Here is a 19,205-nt window from a genome sequence, read left to right on the forward strand (position 1 = left end):
AAAAGATGAGATGGAAAGTCAGGGGCAGAAGATTAGCAACCCTGGTGGAATCCGATGGACATAATTATCCAAAGTACATGGATGAAGACTCGAATTGAGTGACAATATACTTTATATATAAACAGAGATATTAAAAATTCTAGTATATATGTGTAATAAGAATTGTAATGCACAAAAAAATACATGTATAATGTGTGGATTGGAGTGAACATACACTGAATACAAAGATATGAAAAATTGTACACTATATGTGTAGTAAGAATTTTAATGCATTTCAATATCATGTATTAAGAAAATAAAATGAATAAAACTAAAAAATGTACTATGACCTTGCATTTGCATTTATGACTGTATACAAGGTCAACTCAATTCACGAGTTATAGTTTAGTATATATTTATCATAAATAAAATATGATGATGCTGGGCATGATCGTGCACAGCTTCAATCCCAGCAACCCAGGAGGGTGAGGCAGAAGAATGAGTAAAAGCCACCCTCTACAGAAGGTGCTAAGTAAACTCAGTGAGACTCTGTTTCTAAATAAAATTCAAAATAGGGCTAGGGATGTCACTCAGTAGTGGACTGCCCCTGAATTCAATCTCTGGTAAGCCCTCCCCCATTACATGATAAAAAAATACCTTGAATTTTCTTCAAAATTCTGCTCTCTGACTTTAGGGAGAAGTCTTTTCAGTTTTCAATTTGTAATCCATCCATAGATGCAGCAATGTCTATCAAGGTATTTGTGAGGCACAATTTCTATTGTACTGTTTCTATTATTTATGTTAAAAAAAGAATATGTAAAATTAATTGTAAAAACTTAAGCCACTTTATCCAGAATATTATCATAGATTGATCATAAGAATTTACTAATGAATATATGTATTTTTTAAAATTCATCTTAATATTCATTATTTACCTGAAGTCTCAGGCATACCTCAGTTTACTGCATCAAAATTTCATGTTTGAGAACTATGAATTCCTTGACCTCAGTGAGGTAAAAGGCCTGGACCACTCATTTTAATGTCCTAGGAGGTGGAATACACTTTCCAGATATATTCTCATCAGAGCCAAAGGAAAGGAGACATACACTTTCTGGACATATTCTCAACAGAGCCAAAGGAAAGGAGACACTTTGAGACAGCTGGCAGATTCAATCTAGAAGTGTACAAATGTGGGCATAGTTTCTCACTTGATGCTGACCATAGATCCATTCTAATTTCAGATATCACACAGTAAACACAAATAATTTGTATCCCATTAGGTGGAGGGTGTCAGACCTTCAGATTTCTTAGTAGCCCAGACTCTATAGTATAAACATATTAATGAAAAATTTGTTTTTCAATTTGTTCTTAGCCTAATGGCAAAGTTGTGATGTCTTCTTTTCTTTCCTAATGGGTACTGTGAGAATATTAACACAAATAAGAGGCAAAGATGCCTTCAGGTATTTCTAAATAATTCAATACCATATAGTGAGAAATTCAACTTGAATCTTAAACTAGAAAAAATGAAATCACTACCTATAAGATATCTGCTGTTTTCCAAATCATTTCTGTAGCACATGTGATTGTATCTTGACATTTTTGTACAGTAGGCATATGTTTTTTTAATCACTTTAAACTTATTAGCTTAGATTTGAATTGTTCACCATTTAGGCTGAGTACATTTGGGATACTTTTGCTGCATGTGTTTAGCTGATAGTTGATAAGATTACTTAATATTACAGGGTGATTTGGCTGCCAAAAGTATCACCCTGATTCTCCTTCACAGAATATCTTATGATCAAACTAAAGTGGGCTTTTCTCATGGAGGTGACAGTATTCTTAAAGCAATAGCAAAAGCATTCAAAATGGTTCCTGAGTACCTGATAGATGATTTTTATAGCACAGCTTAACATTAATCATATAAAGTAAGAAGAGCCCAGATCCAAGTTTGAGACACACATCCTACATTTTTGCTAGAGTAGGAGAAAAAGCACATTACCACCTTTCTGTATACAGATGAGGGTTAAGAACTGCTGATAATTTGGCAGTCAGTATCATAATGCCTTTTGTAGTAGATGAGGCCAATACAGCTGTTCAGTGTCAAAGAACATTTTCAAAACATCACCAATAGTGTGTGTGGGGACAGGTATTTGTAATTAAACTGAGGGGATTATTATTCCTGTTTTATCTTCCTGATTCTTTATTTTTTTCATTTTTATTTTGAGACAAAGTCCTTCGAAGTTGCTTAAGCTTTTGTCAAACTTGCAATCTTACTGCCTCAGTCTCATAAATCACTAGAACTGCAGGTATGTGCCATTACACTCGGCAGGATCACAGTTATTAAGAAACTTGATTCAGAACTAAATATGCCTGACTCCACAGGGAGAACCTACCTTCTCTAGACCACATGATTCAACATTCTTTTCTTATTCTATTTGAAGGTAAATAATAACATTTATTTTAAAAAACAGGATTAGCCACATGTTGTGGCTCATGGCTATAATCCCAGAAAATTGGGAGCCTGAAGTAGGAGGATCACAAATTCAAAACTAGTCTCAATTATGTGGAAAGGCCCTAAGCAACTAAGCAAGAAATTGTCTCAAAATAAATAAAAAAAATTAAAAGCTTTTGGGAAAAAAGAGAGAGAGAAAAGAGAAAAAGGACTGAGGATATAGCTCCATTGGTACAATGCTTGCCTCATGTACACACAGGGCCCTAAGTTTAATACCCAAAGCAACACATTCACATACACACACAAAAAAAAATCTGGGGATGTAGCTCAGTAGTTAAGCACCCCTGAATTAAATACACAAAAATCACAAAATAAGTAAATAAATAAAATAAAGGCAGAATTTGTGTTCATTTGGTACTGTTTTATTTCTCCCCATAGGAATAATATGTTTGAACAAAGACTTATGAAACTTCTAGCATGAACTTGAAGTATACTTGGGAAAGGCTGAGAACTGAATTGAAGAAATCAAGAAACAACAATATATTTTTAATTTCTTATCAGAGGAAAAATTTGAAAACAGATATATTTTATTACAGGCATGTTAATAAAGTAACATGCTATGGATACTGCAACCAGAAGACTGTATCTGTATTACAACAGTCTTGTAAATTGAAGCTGGGTTCATTGGCACATGCTTGCAATCCCCATGGCTCTGGAGTATGAGGCAACAGAATCATGAATTCAAAGCCAGTCTCAGGAAGAGTGAGGTACTATGAAACTCATTGAGAACCTGTCTCTAAATAAAATACAAAATTGGTCTTTAGATTTGACTCAGTGTGCAAGTTCCCCTGAGTTAAATCCCTGGTCAAAAAAAAAAAGAGTTTTTTTTTTTTATTTGAAAATATGAAACCTCACAGAAGAAAATTAAGGGGAAAAATTAATATAACAATGTCTGTGATCTATAAAACAAATGATACACAAATCTCCACTATAAAAATCCCACCTGGGAGTATAACTACAAACAAACAAACAAAAACAAAACAAAACAAAACAAAAAAACAGAAAAAAAAAACATGATACTCTTAGAATTTGCTTTAAATCAAAGGGTTTGTATTATCATCAAATTACAAATGATTTTCAGGTCTGCAGCTGCTCTGCAAGGGCTCAGACCCAGCAAACAAGGTTTAGGGCTCAAGCAGTTGAAAAAACATGTGAGGAGCAAGTGTGATAGTAGGGTTTCTTTATTTGAAGGCAGCAATACTCTCGAGCCAGCCTCTAGCTTCTAGCCCTCAGTCCCCTAAGTATTTTATAAAACTCTTTTTTTAACTGCAGGTCAGACAAAGAAGGCACATTGCCAACATTGTACCTAAGTGCATGAACTCAAGGAAATGTTTATAACCTTGAGTATATACACTGAATCGACGTGTTTATGACCTTGTCCAGCCCTCTGAAAACACTGCCACGTTCTAATATACTCAGTCACATTTGGCCCTATAAAAACATCATGGCATTGAGTATTTTATAACTTCTGCTGTAAGGAACAGTACTGACTTCTACATTTTCAGGGCACTACACAGAATGCTATTCATCTCTAAACCATAAAGACATACTAACAAAGCAGTCAGGGGATCTCTTTCTCTCTCTGTTAATTATTTTTATAAGTACACAAATTCTACTTGATAGTAAAATATGATGAAATTGGATACCTGGGCCGGCCCTTCCAGTAGTTCAATGAAGCCACTGGCTGCTCTTGTTTCATTTTATGCATCACCATTGACTGGATTTGCTGTACTTAATCCTTCTCCTCCTCCTCAGACTAAAACTGCACTATGGGGAAACTTGATGGGTATTTTTAAAGCACACAGATCCTTCTCTACTGATTGAGTTCTGGCTTTGTAGGCCTCTTTTTTGTCTTGAAATTTTCTAATTCTGTCAGTTTCTCATACACTTTTGTCATTTTTTTTTTTTTTTGGTAATTGGGATTGAATTCAGGGTATTAACACCTGAGCCACATCCCGAGGCCTTTTTTTTTGTATTTTATATTAAAGCATAATCTCACTGAGTTTTTTAGCACTTCACTTTTACTGGTAGTGGCTTTGAACTTGGGTTCCTCTTGCCTCAGCCTCCTGAGCAGAAGGTATTACAAATGTGAACCACCACACCTAGATTTGTGTTAGCTTTTGCTGTCACATCAATAGAAATCACTGATCCTGGGGCCCTAGAAGCTGCACATGGCTACATAGGCTATTTCTACAAGTCATCAGTGCCACTGCTACTACTTTTTTCCATAGCCAGGGCCTGAGGCCTGGGCTTCAAAATGTCATTGACAGTTCAACTTGATAGGTTCTTGTTAAACCCACAATGCAATCAGAAGCCTTCTTTAAGTTTAAAGAAAATGCATCCCATCATATCTCAACTCTTCATAGGGTCCATTCTAATAGGACTGTGGCACCTAAGTGCTAGATTTCTGTAGGTGCTCCCCACTCCCCAACCATCATTACTAATATATCAGGGCTCAGGTATCTCTCACTTGCAAAAGATCCTACAGACTAAGCCAGTTGCTTTGTGGCAGATTAGATCCAGGAAGCAAGAGTTGGGTCACTAGTGTTTGAAATACATGAGGCACATAAGGCATAGTATTCATGCTCATGTTGCGGTGGCCATATCCTCAGACAACACACACCCTTCAGCACTTAGATCCTGCCTCATACTATATACATATAAACCATAAACCATACAGAGATAGAAACAAACCAGTCATGGGTTCTCTTGCATATATATATATTCTCTCTCTTTATATATATATATATATATATAGAGAGAGAGAGAGAAAGAGAGAGTGTATATATTTATGAAAAAAAACTATTGCACCCATTTTACATAATGAATAATTTCTGAAAAGCAAATATTTATGACCTTGAATATATATATATTCTGATTCAGGGTGTTTATAACCCTGAATGCATAATAAAAAACAACCTTCTGGGAGCATCAGCATGACAGCATATCTGTGGGCATCATGGGCCTGCCCAAAATCCACTCTTTTAGGACCCATCATCATGAAATCTAAACATATGAAGTCTTCTGCAATTATGCCTTAGCAAAATGTTTGCTGCAAAGTCATATGAACTTCAATACCAGTGATACAGGTTACTGAGGAATGAGGATCACAAGTTTGAGATAAGCCTTGACAACTGAGAACCCAAGACCCCTGCCTAAAATTTCTAAAAGCCATCTCCAGGTGGTACCCAGACAAGCTCAACATTCTTGCAAATGATCATTGTTCAGTTGCTGTGTGGTTGCAACTTCAGGAACCATATGTGCTGAAGTCATACTAATATTCTTTTCATGATCTAGAATACATATACAACTGAATATGTTATATACTCATTACTGTGCTGCTCTTGACAAACCAAATTTTATGTGATTTTGCAACACAACATTATGCACCTGATGCTTTTTCCATTCACAAGAAATAGACCCTGCAGTGTATGATTTAAGGTTTGTGCTGTGTAATCTCTCAAAGCAAATATTTGCATCTTAGTCACCATGGATAACAAAATAAAAAATAAAAATAAAATGAAGTTACCTCATTTTTGGGAGTCACTAGACTTACAGAAAAGCACCACTAGGTGTAAAATGTACTTTTAAGGAAATTACAAAATGGCCTGGTGAAGGGTCATGAACTTCAATACCAGTGATACAGGTTGCTGAGGCATGAGGATCACAAGTTTGAGATTTGCCTTGACAACTGAGAAAGACCTTATCATAAAACAAAGAAGAAAAAGTGCTGAGAATGTAATTCAGTGATAGAAGCTTATGAGTTTAATTCCTACTATTGCAAACTAAGTAAGAAAATATGAAACAAAAGAATTATTAATATTTTATTTTGTATATAGACTTCTCTTTAGCTGTAAATTCATCATAATTTTGCATGGGCAAATAATAATAATAAAAAGCCATAACAGGAGAATTTTTACCCTGTTTGAAGACATATGTATGTATTATTGTTAAACCACAATGCAAGAAAAGACCACTGACTCCAATTAAAATCAAATTAAAGTAAGCTTATTATTTCCACTGGCCAGGCTGTCTTGCCTCTCAAAATCGTGGGAGCCAAGGACAGCCCCGAGGCTTCTTTGTGGTCCAGTTTTATAGCCCAAAAAGTTACACAAACGGGGGTTTACAGATAACAACGCTCGAGCATAACACAAGTTTACATTTTTGCTGGCCCTGGCATCAGAATTTATGGAAATCTTAGAGACTCAGAGAGGGTAGTTATCTGGCCAGGGAAGGCCAGAATTTATGAGGCATCACTAAGGTTTAGGAAAGGGTTGTAATATGGTCAGGGAAAACCAGACATGGGTGAGTTCAGGGCATGGGCAGGCATTCCAATCAGCTTTACAACATCAACTAATGGCCAGGCCATACAGACTCCTGATATTTTTACAGAAAACAGAAATGAATCCTTCATAACTTGTGACAAGCTGGCTTCTGATCTAATGAGATAACTAGCTAGGTATATCATTCCCTCCTTTTCTGATGTGTCCCTTTCAAATCTTTCATAGGGAGCAATCAGTAATGTAAGCAACATATGTTAATACTGTCGGTGGTACATAACAGAATTGAGTTGTAGCCCTATAAACCTGAGCACATAGTTAATAATGCATGGGACAATAACTAATAAGAGAAGAATACAAATTACAGGACCTGCAAGAAAGTGAACCGTGGAAACCAGTTTTTTAGGTCTGGCCAAAAGTTGTCCATTTGAATCTTGTTTATTTCCTTCTTCATTTCATCTATCTGTTTTTGAATAACTTTAGAATAGTCAGTAATATTAAAACAGCACATGCCTGGGAATTGTTGGCAGCCCAAATGATGTTTCAGTAGCAGAAAGTCAGTAGCTGCTCTATTTTGTAGTACCGAGGTCCGGAGTTCTTTCATCTCTTGATTAATTTCCGCTAAAACTTGTGCTGTAAGGTTAGCTGTTTTGCTAAAACTACAGGTTAATTTAGTGATTTCTCTTTGAATTCCTACCATTAGTTCCGGGACTGGTAGAATGAAAGCTGCTGCAATTGCAACGTCTAGTGGATCCAGGAGGATTACATTTTCATTGCAATTGGGGGGCAGACTTCGGATAACTCGATGGGGAGTTGCCAGGGATGGCAGTAAAGGAAAAATCCTCCCAAGAGAGCACATTCCAGAGAAATTGATAGGCAACGCTTGGAAGGTTGTCTTATTACAGAGAAAAACCCATCCTGTAGGAAGTCGTTTGCCATTGGGTAGGGAGATATATTGTTCAATAGAACAATTTGGTGGGAATCGAGGAAGGGTGCAGTCTATGCATAGACAATATTTCTGGACAATTAGCGAAGCTGGCAAGGCTGACTCTGTATGAGACACTGGCCAGGTTTGCAGTGTAACTCTATCCCCAGTCACCTTAACATAGACATCATATTTTATAGACAGGCCCATAAGATTATTAGCTAACAATTGATGGACTGAACTTCCTTCTTGTATGCAGAAGGAACTTTTGTTCATAGTATCAACAGCCAATTGTAGCCAGAAGTTCTGGTTATTTACAGACTCTAGGGGGCTCACAGAAACATCCACATTTAAAGTGGCACTTGAATAGACAGCATCCACCAGGGCTCCCTTTTTAAGCTTAACACAGGAATATTGCCCTGAATCTCATGGGTGAGCTGAGTATTTATCGATTCCAAAGTTTATATTACCTCTTTGAGACTGATCTGTGAGATTTTTCCATGGTCCCTCCCTGAACACCTGACTAAAAACTTCTTGGTTATCTTTATACCATCTGATAGGGCCAATTATTGGATCCTGACAGGAGTAAGTGCAATTTAATATTAGTGGGGATCCTGCAATGGCAGGTCCTACCTGGGCTACAGAAGGGGTGCAAGGTTCTTTGAAACTGGCATAGCTAAAACCCAAGAATACATATATATTACAACAAGTGAAAAACATTAGCATAATGTTTACAATGACAAGGAAAAAAATGAGAAGTTAATGACAAAACATTAACCCTTAGAAATTTTAATTTTAAAGGGTCCACGTTTAGTCACTTTCCACCTTTGGTTGCTTGATTCTCCTCCAGTGGGTTCTGCAGGTGCCTTCTTAAGCTGTGAATGGCGAATCCATGCAGGAATGCCAGCAACTTTGACGGCAGTGGGAGTGCAGAGAATCACGATGTAAGGGTCTTTCCACCTGGGTTCAAGACTGTTGGTTTTTAACCGTCTTATCAGCACAGCGTCTCCAGGCTGGAATGAATGATCAGGCGATCTGTGTCTGATTGGTTGAGCAGCCTGGACCTGAGGAGAGATGTTATCCATGATTAGTTGTAACCCTTTAAGTGCCTCTGAGACTGGAATGTCTCCCAGCAGATCTAGATGTATTCTGGGAACCATAGGTGGTGGCCGCCCATAAATTATTTCATAAGGGGTAATTTTTTCCCCATAAGCATTACAACAGGCCCTCTGTTGAGGTCTGTAGACAAGTCAAAATAACACGTGGTATTTTGCCAGAGAAATGTTAGAGTTCGTAAACAAGTCTGGATGGTGCCTGGCAAAATGCCAGAGGGAGTGGTTTGAGAAGTAACAAAAGCAAGCCATTAAGTATGGAGATTCCTTATTGGTTGGCTGATGTATCTAGTTTATGCTAATTAAGATAAGCTGTGCAAAATGTATAAATAGCTCTGTTGTCCTACAATAAACGGCTCCTATTCCTGCTGCATCAACATACACAAGTTATTCGTGGTCACCCCCACCCCCCCACCCCCCCCCCGTTATTCTGCTGCAGCCGGCCTGCGGCTGATGGTGGCCCTTTACGGGGAGCCCCGGGACCCTCGGGGGTAAGTGATGAAAAAAAAAAGCTGCCCGTCCATAGATAGGACGGGAGCAATCTGCTCGTCCCTAGACAGATAGGGCGAGAGGAAAAATGGCCATTTCAAGAAAATGGAGAAGATTGATGCAGTATGTTTGTGTCTTGTTTTGTCTCAGTGTATTGTATTGTCTTTATGATGAAAATATGGAAGGGGTGAGAAGCAAATTGATAAGGGAAAGAGGCACCCCAGTGGAACCAAGAGCAGTTAGGGCATGTGTTGATAAGAGCCCAGAAACTCTAGTCATAAAGAAAAAGAAAGTTCAGAAGAAGAAAGATTATCAGAAAAAAAGTTGCAGCAAAAGGCTATTTCTAAATACTTTTCGTTACCGGAGGGTGCGTGAATCGGAATCTGTGCAGCGGCTGCCATGTGTGCAAGCGGGTCATGGTGTAGTAAGGAGTTTCCAAGCAGCGGCAGCCGGCTCTTCCCCGGGGAGCAGGACGCCATTGCAAGAGCCCAAATCTAGACCTGACCTAGAGGTACAGTCTCGCAGGCTCTTGCTCCCTGTGCCCAGTAGCAGTTTGAGTCCGGACACTCTGCGGACTCTCCCCGAGGCCATCTGGGGCTGCCCAGGATGCTACAGCTGGCAGAAGATGCCACCAGCATCCCTGATGTTTGGTCATTTTCAATGCCAATAACTAAACTACAATGGTTCTCCCACACCTGGAAGCTAATGAGTAATGAGCACTATTAAGGCTTATTTCAAATGTAAAGAACCTTGAGATAATGTACTAAATTGTTCAGAAGGTTGTTTTCCTAGTAAAATGCTACAAGATTTTCTTTAGCCAGCGTTGCAGAGTTCCTGCCTTCATCCCAGTGCCGGTGAAAACGAAAGAGGAAGAATTTCCAGTGTTGCTGAAAACCTGAAAACCGGGGGAGACTTTGGCTGAGAAACGGACGAGACTTCGGATCAAGCTAGCTGCCTGCAGAACTTACCTGGACTATGAGTTAATCTATTGAGACACTTCTTTACTTGGACTGAGACAACAAACTGTAATCTACAACAAATTGTAACTTGATATCTTTGCTAACAGTGTCATTGCTGGTATAATTTTTCCAAGGGCTTCTTGCATGGAGCCATTAATTGGCTTGGTATTGTTACATTTTGTATCCTCACTTTCTGTTTGTAGCAGGTTATTTATGGTGTTTCTGTAAAAACCACTATGGTCATTATTTAAATTAAACAAAAGGGGGAATTGTTAAGGTCTGTAGACAAGTCAAAATAACACGTGGTATTTTGCCAGAGAAATGTTAGAGTTTGTAAACAAGTCTGGATGGTGCCTGGCAAAATGCCAGAGGGAGTGGTTTGAGAAATAACAAAAGCAAGCCATTAAGTGTGGAGATTTCTTATTGGTTGACTGATGTATCTAGTTTATGCTAATTAGATAAGCTGTGCAAAATGTATAAATAGCTCTGTTGTCCTACAATAAACGGCTCCTATTCCTGCTGCATCAACATACACAAGTTATTTGTCACCCCCCCCCACCCCCACCCCCCCGTTATTCTGCTGCAGCCGGCCTGCGGCAGCCCTCAGCAAGGCAAAAGGCAGGAGATCAAACCAGTTACCACCAGTCTCAAAAATTAATTTACTCAGTGTTTCCTTCAATGTTCTATTCATCTTTTCTACTTTCCTTGAGCTTTGAGAATGATACATAGAGGGTAATTTCCAGTTTATATTAAGGGCCTTTGAAATAAATCGAGATAATTTTTCTGTGAAGGCCGGCCATTGTCAGACCCCAAAATTCGAGGGAGCCCAAATCTAGGAACAATCTCAGTTATTAGCTTTTTATCTACTATTTGTGCTGTTTCTGTCCGGGTTGGAAAAGCCTCTACCCAGCCTGAGACAGTATCAACAAAGACTAACAAGTTTTTATATCCATATAGTCCAGGTTTAATTTCAGTGAAGTCTAGTTCCCAAAATTCAGCAGGTACAGTACCTTGACTCTGTTTCCTTGTGGAAGTTGGTTTCTTTTAGCGTTTACCTGTGCAAATTTCATGCATCAATTTGAGATATCTTGAAGCATCTCTCGATGTCCTGGTAGCCAGACATAGGGTGAGATCAATTCTGACATCTTCTTGGGTGATAAATGCATGGCTTGATGAAGATTAGTTAACCATTTTCTCCCTCATAGCTTAGGTATGCAGATTTTTTTATCTGGGAGGGTCCACCGGCAATGACAGTTTTCCTGGGCCCCCATTGAGGAGTATGAGTTTATTTCTTCTGTAGTATATGACGGGGCCTCTTCCCAAAATTTAACTGGAAATTTTGGATAATTGGAGAGTTCTAGGACAGCTTGGTATTTTGGCTCTCCAAGGGCTATTTCCCTGGCTGTTTGATCTGCCAGGTTGTTACCCTGGGTCTGACAACTATCGTCTTTGCGGTGTCCAGGCCAGTGGATAATAGCCAATTTGTCTGGTAACCAAATTGCCTCCAGTAGTTCAAGAATTTCTTGTTTATTTTTAATGGTCTTGCCATCTGAGGTTAGAAGTCCCCTTTGTTTATATATTTGTCCATGAACATGCGCCGTAGCAAAGGCATAATGGCTGTCTGTGTAGATATTCACCCGTTTTCCTTTTGTCCATCTCAATGCCTGGGTCACAGCAATGATTTCTGCTTTCTGGGCTGATGAGCCCCTGGGCAGAGCCTGGGCCCAAGTAAATTCTTTTTGACCTATGACTACAGCTGCTCCTGCATACCTTATTCCATCCTGGACATAGCTGCTGCCATCGGTGTAAAGGTCTGCATCTCTGACAGTGAGAGAAATGTCAGTCAGGTCTAGTCGAGTATCTTGGATGACATTCAGCATCTCTGAACAGTCATGAATTGGCTCCTCTGGATTACTGTCCAGCAGCATAGTTGCTGGATTGATGGCCAGGGATTTACTGAAGGTTAATCTGTCTTTATCTAGGAGTGGAGCTTGATATTAAGTGAGGCGGGCATTTGACATCCAATGATTTGTGGCATCCCTCAATAGAGCTTCCACTGCATGAGGGGCAATCACAGTTAGAGTCTGCCCTAGGGTAAGCTTGTCTGTTTTCTTCACCAGAAGTGCAGTAGCCACTATGGCTCGTAAACAAGGGGGAGATCCTGACGCTACTGGATCCAGCCTTTTTGAAATGTAGGCAATAGGCCTTTTCCATGGCTCTAGATTTTGGGTAAGAACCCTTTTTACAATGCCTTTTTTCTCATGAACATACAGATGGAAGGGCTTAGAGATATCAGGGAGGGTTAGGGATGGAGCCTGTGCCAGGGCCTTTTTAGATTTTTAAAGGCTAATTCATTTTCTTAAGTCCAAACTAAGGGTGAGTTGCCCCCTGCAGTTGCAGTATATAAAGGCTTGGCAATCTCAGCAAATTCAGGTATCCAAAGACGGCAGTACCCAACTGCCCCCAGGAACTCCCTAACTTGCCTTTTAGTAGTTGGGATTGGGATCTTCATTATGACCTCTATGCGGGCTTGGGATAGCAGCCTTTTCTCTTCCCTCAGTTCATATCCTAGATAAGTAACTCGAGGAGAACAGATTTGTGCTTTCTTTTTGGAGACTCAGTACCCCAATTGAGCCAAGGTTCTCAATAAACCCTGGGTGGCCCTTAAACAGTCCCTTTCATCCCTTGCTGCTAGTAAAAGATCATCCACATATTGGAGCAAGGTTATCTCGAGGTACTCACTGCAAAAGAGGCTCAAATCTTTGTTGAGTGCTTCATCAAAGATGGTGGGGGAGTTCTTAAATCCTTGAGGTAGTCGAATCCAGGTTAGTTGTCCTGATATCCCCTGTTCCATGTCAGTCCATTCAAATGCAAAGATGGGCTGAGTCAGTTTTGACAAAGGAATGTAGAAAAATGCATCTTTCAGATCTAATATGGTGTAGACTGTATGTTCTGGTGGCAACATACTGAGGAAGGTATAAGGGTTTGGGACGGTTGGGTGTACAGTTCCACCCATTTGTTTACTTCTCTTAAGTCCTGTACTGGTCTGTAATCATGAGTCCCAGGCTTTTGGACCGGCAGCAAAGGGGTGTTCCAGGTTGACTGGCATCTAATTAGTATTCCCTCCTTTAGGAGGCATCTGATATGAATTTTGATGCCTTCTCTGGCTTCAGAGCTAATGGGGTATTGTCTAACCCGAATGGGCATAGCCCCAGAGGTTAGTTGGACTAGGACTGGTGGCACATGTTTAGCTAACCCCGGAGGCTTATCTTCAGCCCAAACTGCAGGAATTTCTTGGATTAATAGTTTGTTCCATTTTCCCTCTAAAGCTTGGATAGGATTTTGAGAAAGCAGATACTCCTCACTTAATGGGCATGTTATAGTTAAGGCTCTTGTAGGAATCCCCAGTTGTAGTGTAGGCATCTCCCCTGAAAATGATATAGTTGCCTGAAGTTTGCTTAGAAGGTCCCGCCCCAGCAATGAGAAAGGGCATTCAGGGATAACAATGAAAGAGTGAGTCACTGTTCCTTGTCCTACTTCAACAGTTCAATCTGTGGTTCATCTATAATTTTTAATTTTTCCTGTTGCCCCTTGTACTTCCATAGTTTTATTAGTGAGGAGTCCTAGAGGCTTCTGTAACACCGAATATGAAGCCCCTGTATCCACCAAGAAATTTACAGGTTGGCTCCCAATTGGCTCTCATTGGCTCTCGGGAGCCTAGTTTAAAAGAGCCATGGTCCCCCTATTCTTTTAAAGTTAGAGCTGGTCTTGGCTAAGGGGCTCTGGTCTGCAGTGGGGGAAAGTCTTTTCAATTTCGTTGGGGGCACTGATTTTTCCAGTGTCTATATTCCCGGCAATAAGCACACTGATCTATTTGGAGGGGAGTCGGTCTTTTGCCCCTGCCATGTGCCGCCTGCCTGCATCTGTCTGGAATTGCAAACTTCAGGAGACCTTAGTGCAGCTACTGTGGCCTGATTTACTTTCCTTGTCAGTAGATCATCCTGGCTCTCTCTGTTTTCAAACATCTTTTGGGCTATCTCCAATAATTCCGACCTATTCTTCCCTGCAAAGCCATCTATCTTTTGAATCTTTTTACGAATGTCTGGGGCTGACTGAGCTACAAAGGCCAGGTTAATCGTCTTCAGATTTGTCGGGTCCTCAGGATCTATAGGAGTATATAGACAGTATGCCTCTAGGAGCCCTTGGAGAAACGCTGAAGGCGATTGGTCTGGGTTTTGTTTCACCTCTGCTACTTTAGAAAGATTGGTGGGCTTGTGAGCTGCCCTCCTAAAGACCCTCTAATAGAGCCTGGTGGTAATCACTGAGTGCTCTCCTACCTTCAGTTATTCCATAATCCCAGTCTGGTCTTCTTTTAGGTAAAGCCAAATTGATTACTTCCGTTTTCTCATCATGCATAAGAGAGTTTATTCCAGGCAGCACTTTAGCTGCTTCTGCCAGGATTCCCTCCCTTTCCTCCGTAGTGAAAAGGTATGCAGAATCTTTTGGCTGTCATCCCAGGTGGGGAGATGATTAAAAAAGACAGAATCAACCAGGGAAATCAGGGAACTAGGAACGGGGAATTCTGTTTTTTTTAGTTGTAGAGATCCCTTGTGGAAAACGGTACATATATATAACGACCTTCTGAAACCTGGTGGAGAGGAAGGACAGGGGCGGGAGTCACATCTTCCTCTGGGATAGAAATAGAAACAGTGCCTGCGGGTCTGCCTGGGGAGGGGATAGAATCAAGCCTTCCATAGGGGCGACCCTGTCGGGTATGGGGAGGGGATAGAACAGGGGCTGGCTTATTTAGGGAAGTGATAGCAGAAGGAGTGGTGGAATGAGGTAGTTGCAGCGGCTCAGGGGAGGGGGAGGGAGGCGGTGGTGCAGTTCTTGCAGCTGTCTCCATTGTTCCTGCACCAGCAGCAGGGAGATAAAGAGGAGCCTCAGTGTACAGGGGGAGGAGGAAATCCTCCTTAGCGTCCTGTAAAACAGGGTTCTTAATTGAGGGCTCCTGGGAAGTTTTTTTGGTCACAATCAGGGCCTGCGCTCCTTGTCCATTCAGGACCATACAAACCTTCATCCAAGGGGGTGGATTAGTTGTTGCTTCTTCCCAGGGTAGGATATATTCTATTTGATCTGGGTGGCCATGGTTGCCAAGAGTGGCATTACTTACAGCCCATGCCACCTGGGGTTCAAAGGTGCCCTCAGGGGGCCAGCCAACTCCAAAAGTGGGCCATTCTGCCTCACAGAAAGTTTCTAGGCAATTCTTGGTGATGAGATAATCATAGCTCTGCTTAACAAAAGAGGGGTAAAGTTTATCAAAATTCTTTAAAACACAGTTCAAAGGGCTATCGGGCTTACTTGCTTTATTACACATTTTGATATCCACTTTCCTTAAGTTTCACCACAGAAGTCACACAACAAAAGACAGAAAAAAACATAGAACACAGAACAAAACACAAGGAAACACAAACCCGGCACCAAAACAGAAAAAACAGAGGAGCAATGCAACATCTTGCTAAAGCTCCGGGGTAGGAGTGCGTGCCTGTTGGCACCTCTCTACCCTTCCAGAGGAATTCCCTACAGAATAGAACAGAGAACCAGAACGATTTCTTGTTACTCTCTGGACAGGAGTGTATGTGAACCTCACCAGGCCACCTCTCTGTCGTCAGAATAGATCTCCCTTAACCAAATATCAGATGTTATAAAGGTGCCACTTACCTATGGAGGCCTCCTCCACCAGATGCTTGGTATTGTTTTAGTGAGGCAGTTCACTCCAGCTCTCCTAGGACCAAAGGCTCACCCTGGGGCCTTGGAATGTCTCAAGGTGCGCACCCCCTAGAGTGGCTCTCCAGCCCGGAGAAGGTCCGACTTCAGAATTTCCAGCAGCTTGATATTGTAGTCTGGTCCTGCAGTTTGATCTCGCTGGGGAACTCCAAAATGTTAGACCACGACGCAAGAAAAGACCACTGACTCCAATTAAAATCAAATTAAAGCAAGCTTATTATTTCCACCGGCCGGGCTGCCTTGCCCCTCAAAATCGTGGGAGCCAAGGACAGCCCCGAGGCTTCTTTGTGGTCCAGTTTTATAGCCCAAAAAGTTACACAAAAGGGGGTTTACAGATAACAACGCTCGAGCATAACACAAGTTTACATTTTTGCTGGCCCTGGCATCAGAATTTATGGAGATCTTAGAGACTCAGAGAGGGTAGTTATCTGGCCAGGGAAGGCCAGAATTTATGAGGCATCACTAAGGTTTAGGAAAGGGTTATTATATGGTCAGGGAAAACTGGACATGGGTGAGTTCAGGGCATGGGCAGGCATTCCAATCAGCTTTACAACATCAACTAATGGCCAGGCCATACAGACATCCTGATATTTTTACAAAAAACAGAAATGAATTCTTCATAACTTGTGACAAGCTGGCTTCTGATCTAATGAGATAACTAGGCTAGGTATATCATTATATATTAAAAAGTGTTTACAGGTTTCTGTAGTAAGGGTGCACAAGTCAAATACACAGTCCCTTTTTTAAAATAGTTTTTGCTGTAGATGGACACTATACCATTATTGGTTTGTTGGTTGGTTGGTTTTGTAATGTGGTGCTGGATGTTCAAGCCAGTACCACACACATGCTAGGAAAGCACTCTACCACTGAACCATAATTCCAGTCCCCAAAGTCCTTTACTTATTCTTTTTTTTGTGTGTGTGTGTGTGTATGTGCTGTGCAGAAGATTGAATCCATGGCCTTTTATAAGAAAAACAAGAACTCTACTGAGTAAGCTATATTACCACCCCTATTCTTAGTCTTTTAACAATAAAATGAAGCAGTCTGTCATTCAAACTTTGATTCTGTGCCCAATTGGCTCAGGTAGGAGGAAGTGCCTAAAACCTTGTCCAATCAGCCTCTTAGGTGAAAACTGTCCAATCCTCGCACAGCCAGTGATGATGAGGAGGGCTTCCACAGTCTTCTATTCCCTTTGTATCTGGAGCCCGCCATTCTTTCAGTGAGGCAGTTCACTCCAGCTCTCCTAGGACCAAAGCTCACCCTGGGGCCTTGGAATGTCTCAAGGTGCGCACCCCCTAGAGTGGCTCTCCAGCCCGGAGAAGGTCCGACTTCAGAATTTCCAGCAGCTTGATATTGTAGTCTGGTCCTGCAGTTTGATCTCGCTGGGGAACTCCAAAATGTTAGACCACGACGCAAGAAAAGACCACTGACTCCAATTAAAATCAAATTAAAGCAAGCTTATTATTTCCACCGGCCGGGCTGCCTTGCCCCTCAAAATCATGGGAGCCAAGGATAAGGAGCCCAGGTCTCTGTGCTACACAGAAGCTGAAAACAAATTACAGGAGAACGCTGAGAATCTTGAAAGCCAGGAAATGGTAAGTGTGCCTTGTTATCTTCAGACTAGGTAGGAAGGTTGTTTGAAGCTGACTGGAATGGCAGTGGCAGAAACTGGGAATTGTCGTCTTAAGAGTTTTGCGGCCAGAGGGTCTCTCTGTGGCAGCTCAATCTCTTATGCTGGAATTCAAGACCCCCAAAAGACCACCAGAGACCAATATGGATGTAAGCAGCAAAGAGGTGTTTATTGTAAGCTACCTCAGTCCTCTGTGCGCACACAGCAACTGGTGATGCTGAGAGGCCACAAGCTCAGAGTTTGTAGCAGTTTTATACACTCTTTGGGGAAAGCAGGGACTTCACATACATCATAGCATCTCTTAGCAAATCCTCACACACTGTAGGAAAATCACAAAACAACTCTAAAACATGATTAGCAAATTCACTGGTGGGAACAATTTGGATAGGGAAAATTTGTTAATACAAGAGGGGGATTAATTTGAACTGATTGGTTTAAGCCAAGAGGGGTGTTCATGCTTAATTACATGGTTTCCTAGCATGTTATCAACCGCCATAAATACTGGGTGGGTCATCTGGCATCTCAGGTATTTCCCTGTCTCATGCTGACTGGTGGCTGCTAGGGGATTGCTGTGGATCCCCACCTAGCCTGACTGAGTCTGGGACACTTGGCACAGAACATCTCTCCTGTTATTTGTAGATAAACAACTTAGCAGGGTGGGAATGTGCCTAGGAGTTCTCTATGGGTCTTTCCAAGGACAAAGGTCATGCCCCTTCATTGGACAGGCTTTACTCTGAGGTAGAGGCTGGTTTTTCAAGTCTTAATTCCCTTCCCCCCAACCCCGCCCTTTGACTACTCCCGTGACGCTTAAATCAGCAGTTGAAAACTTGGACATTTTGTTCCATAATTGTATGGTGTTTTCAGCTTCTTTCTGAATCTCCTTGTGGGCATCTATGTGCTATGAGTCCAGCATGTCCCTGGATTGTGTGGTGAAGACTGGGAAAATTATCAGAGGAGAACCCCAACTCCGTTTGTTGTATTTATGTATGAGAAAGGCTGTGTATTTTAGGGCTTGTTACACATGAGATTTTTTGTTTGTTTCTCTGTGCGTGAGTGTGTGTGTGTGTTGTTTTCTTTTTGGTACCAGAACTTCAACTTGGAGGTGTTCATCCACTAATTTACATCCCCAGCCCTTTTTTTTTGTATTTTTATTTAGAGACAGGGTCTCTTTGAGTTTCTTGGGGCCTCACTAAGTTGCTGCTGCTGGCTTTTAACCAAGCTCCTCATGACTCCTGAGCTTTGTAAATGTAGGAGAAACAATATCTCAAATCCAGAACAAAAATCTGAAATCCAGAACTTCAGCTTAGCTCTTCTTAGGTCTGAGAATAACCCCTAGTTTTCTAGCTCTCTGTTCACATATCCAAATCTAGGGTTTTATGTTCACTGTGAATAAGTATAAAATAGAATTTATAGTAAAATGACTGTGTAATCAGGTTAGTGGGCCTCATTAAACCACACCTGAAGGCTAACTGAAATGTATTAGGCTAACTAGAAGATATATTAATGAGCACCATTTAGGCCTAATTCAAATG

The 19,205-nt window shown here is 41.0% G+C and overlaps 1 long non-coding RNA gene across 1 annotated transcript in view; it reads right to left on the reverse strand.

Annotated features, from left to right (window-relative positions):
- Positions 1-6,302: 6,302 nt before the first annotated feature.
- The window catches only part of LOC144367401 (uncharacterized), a 99,181-nt gene continuing 86,278 nt past the window's right edge, over positions 6,303-19,205 (reverse strand). Inside the window, exon 2 of the long non-coding RNA XR_013426755.1 lies at positions 6,303-8,760. This is a non-coding gene — a long non-coding RNA (uncharacterized LOC144367401). The remainder of the gene's footprint in view (positions 8,761-19,205) is intronic.

The sequence above is a fragment of the Ictidomys tridecemlineatus genome, chromosome 10 (genome assembly GCF_052094955.1).
Source record: "Ictidomys tridecemlineatus isolate mIctTri1 chromosome 10, mIctTri1.hap1, whole genome shotgun sequence".
Taxonomy (NCBI): Eukaryota; Metazoa; Chordata; class Mammalia; order Rodentia; family Sciuridae; genus Ictidomys; species Ictidomys tridecemlineatus.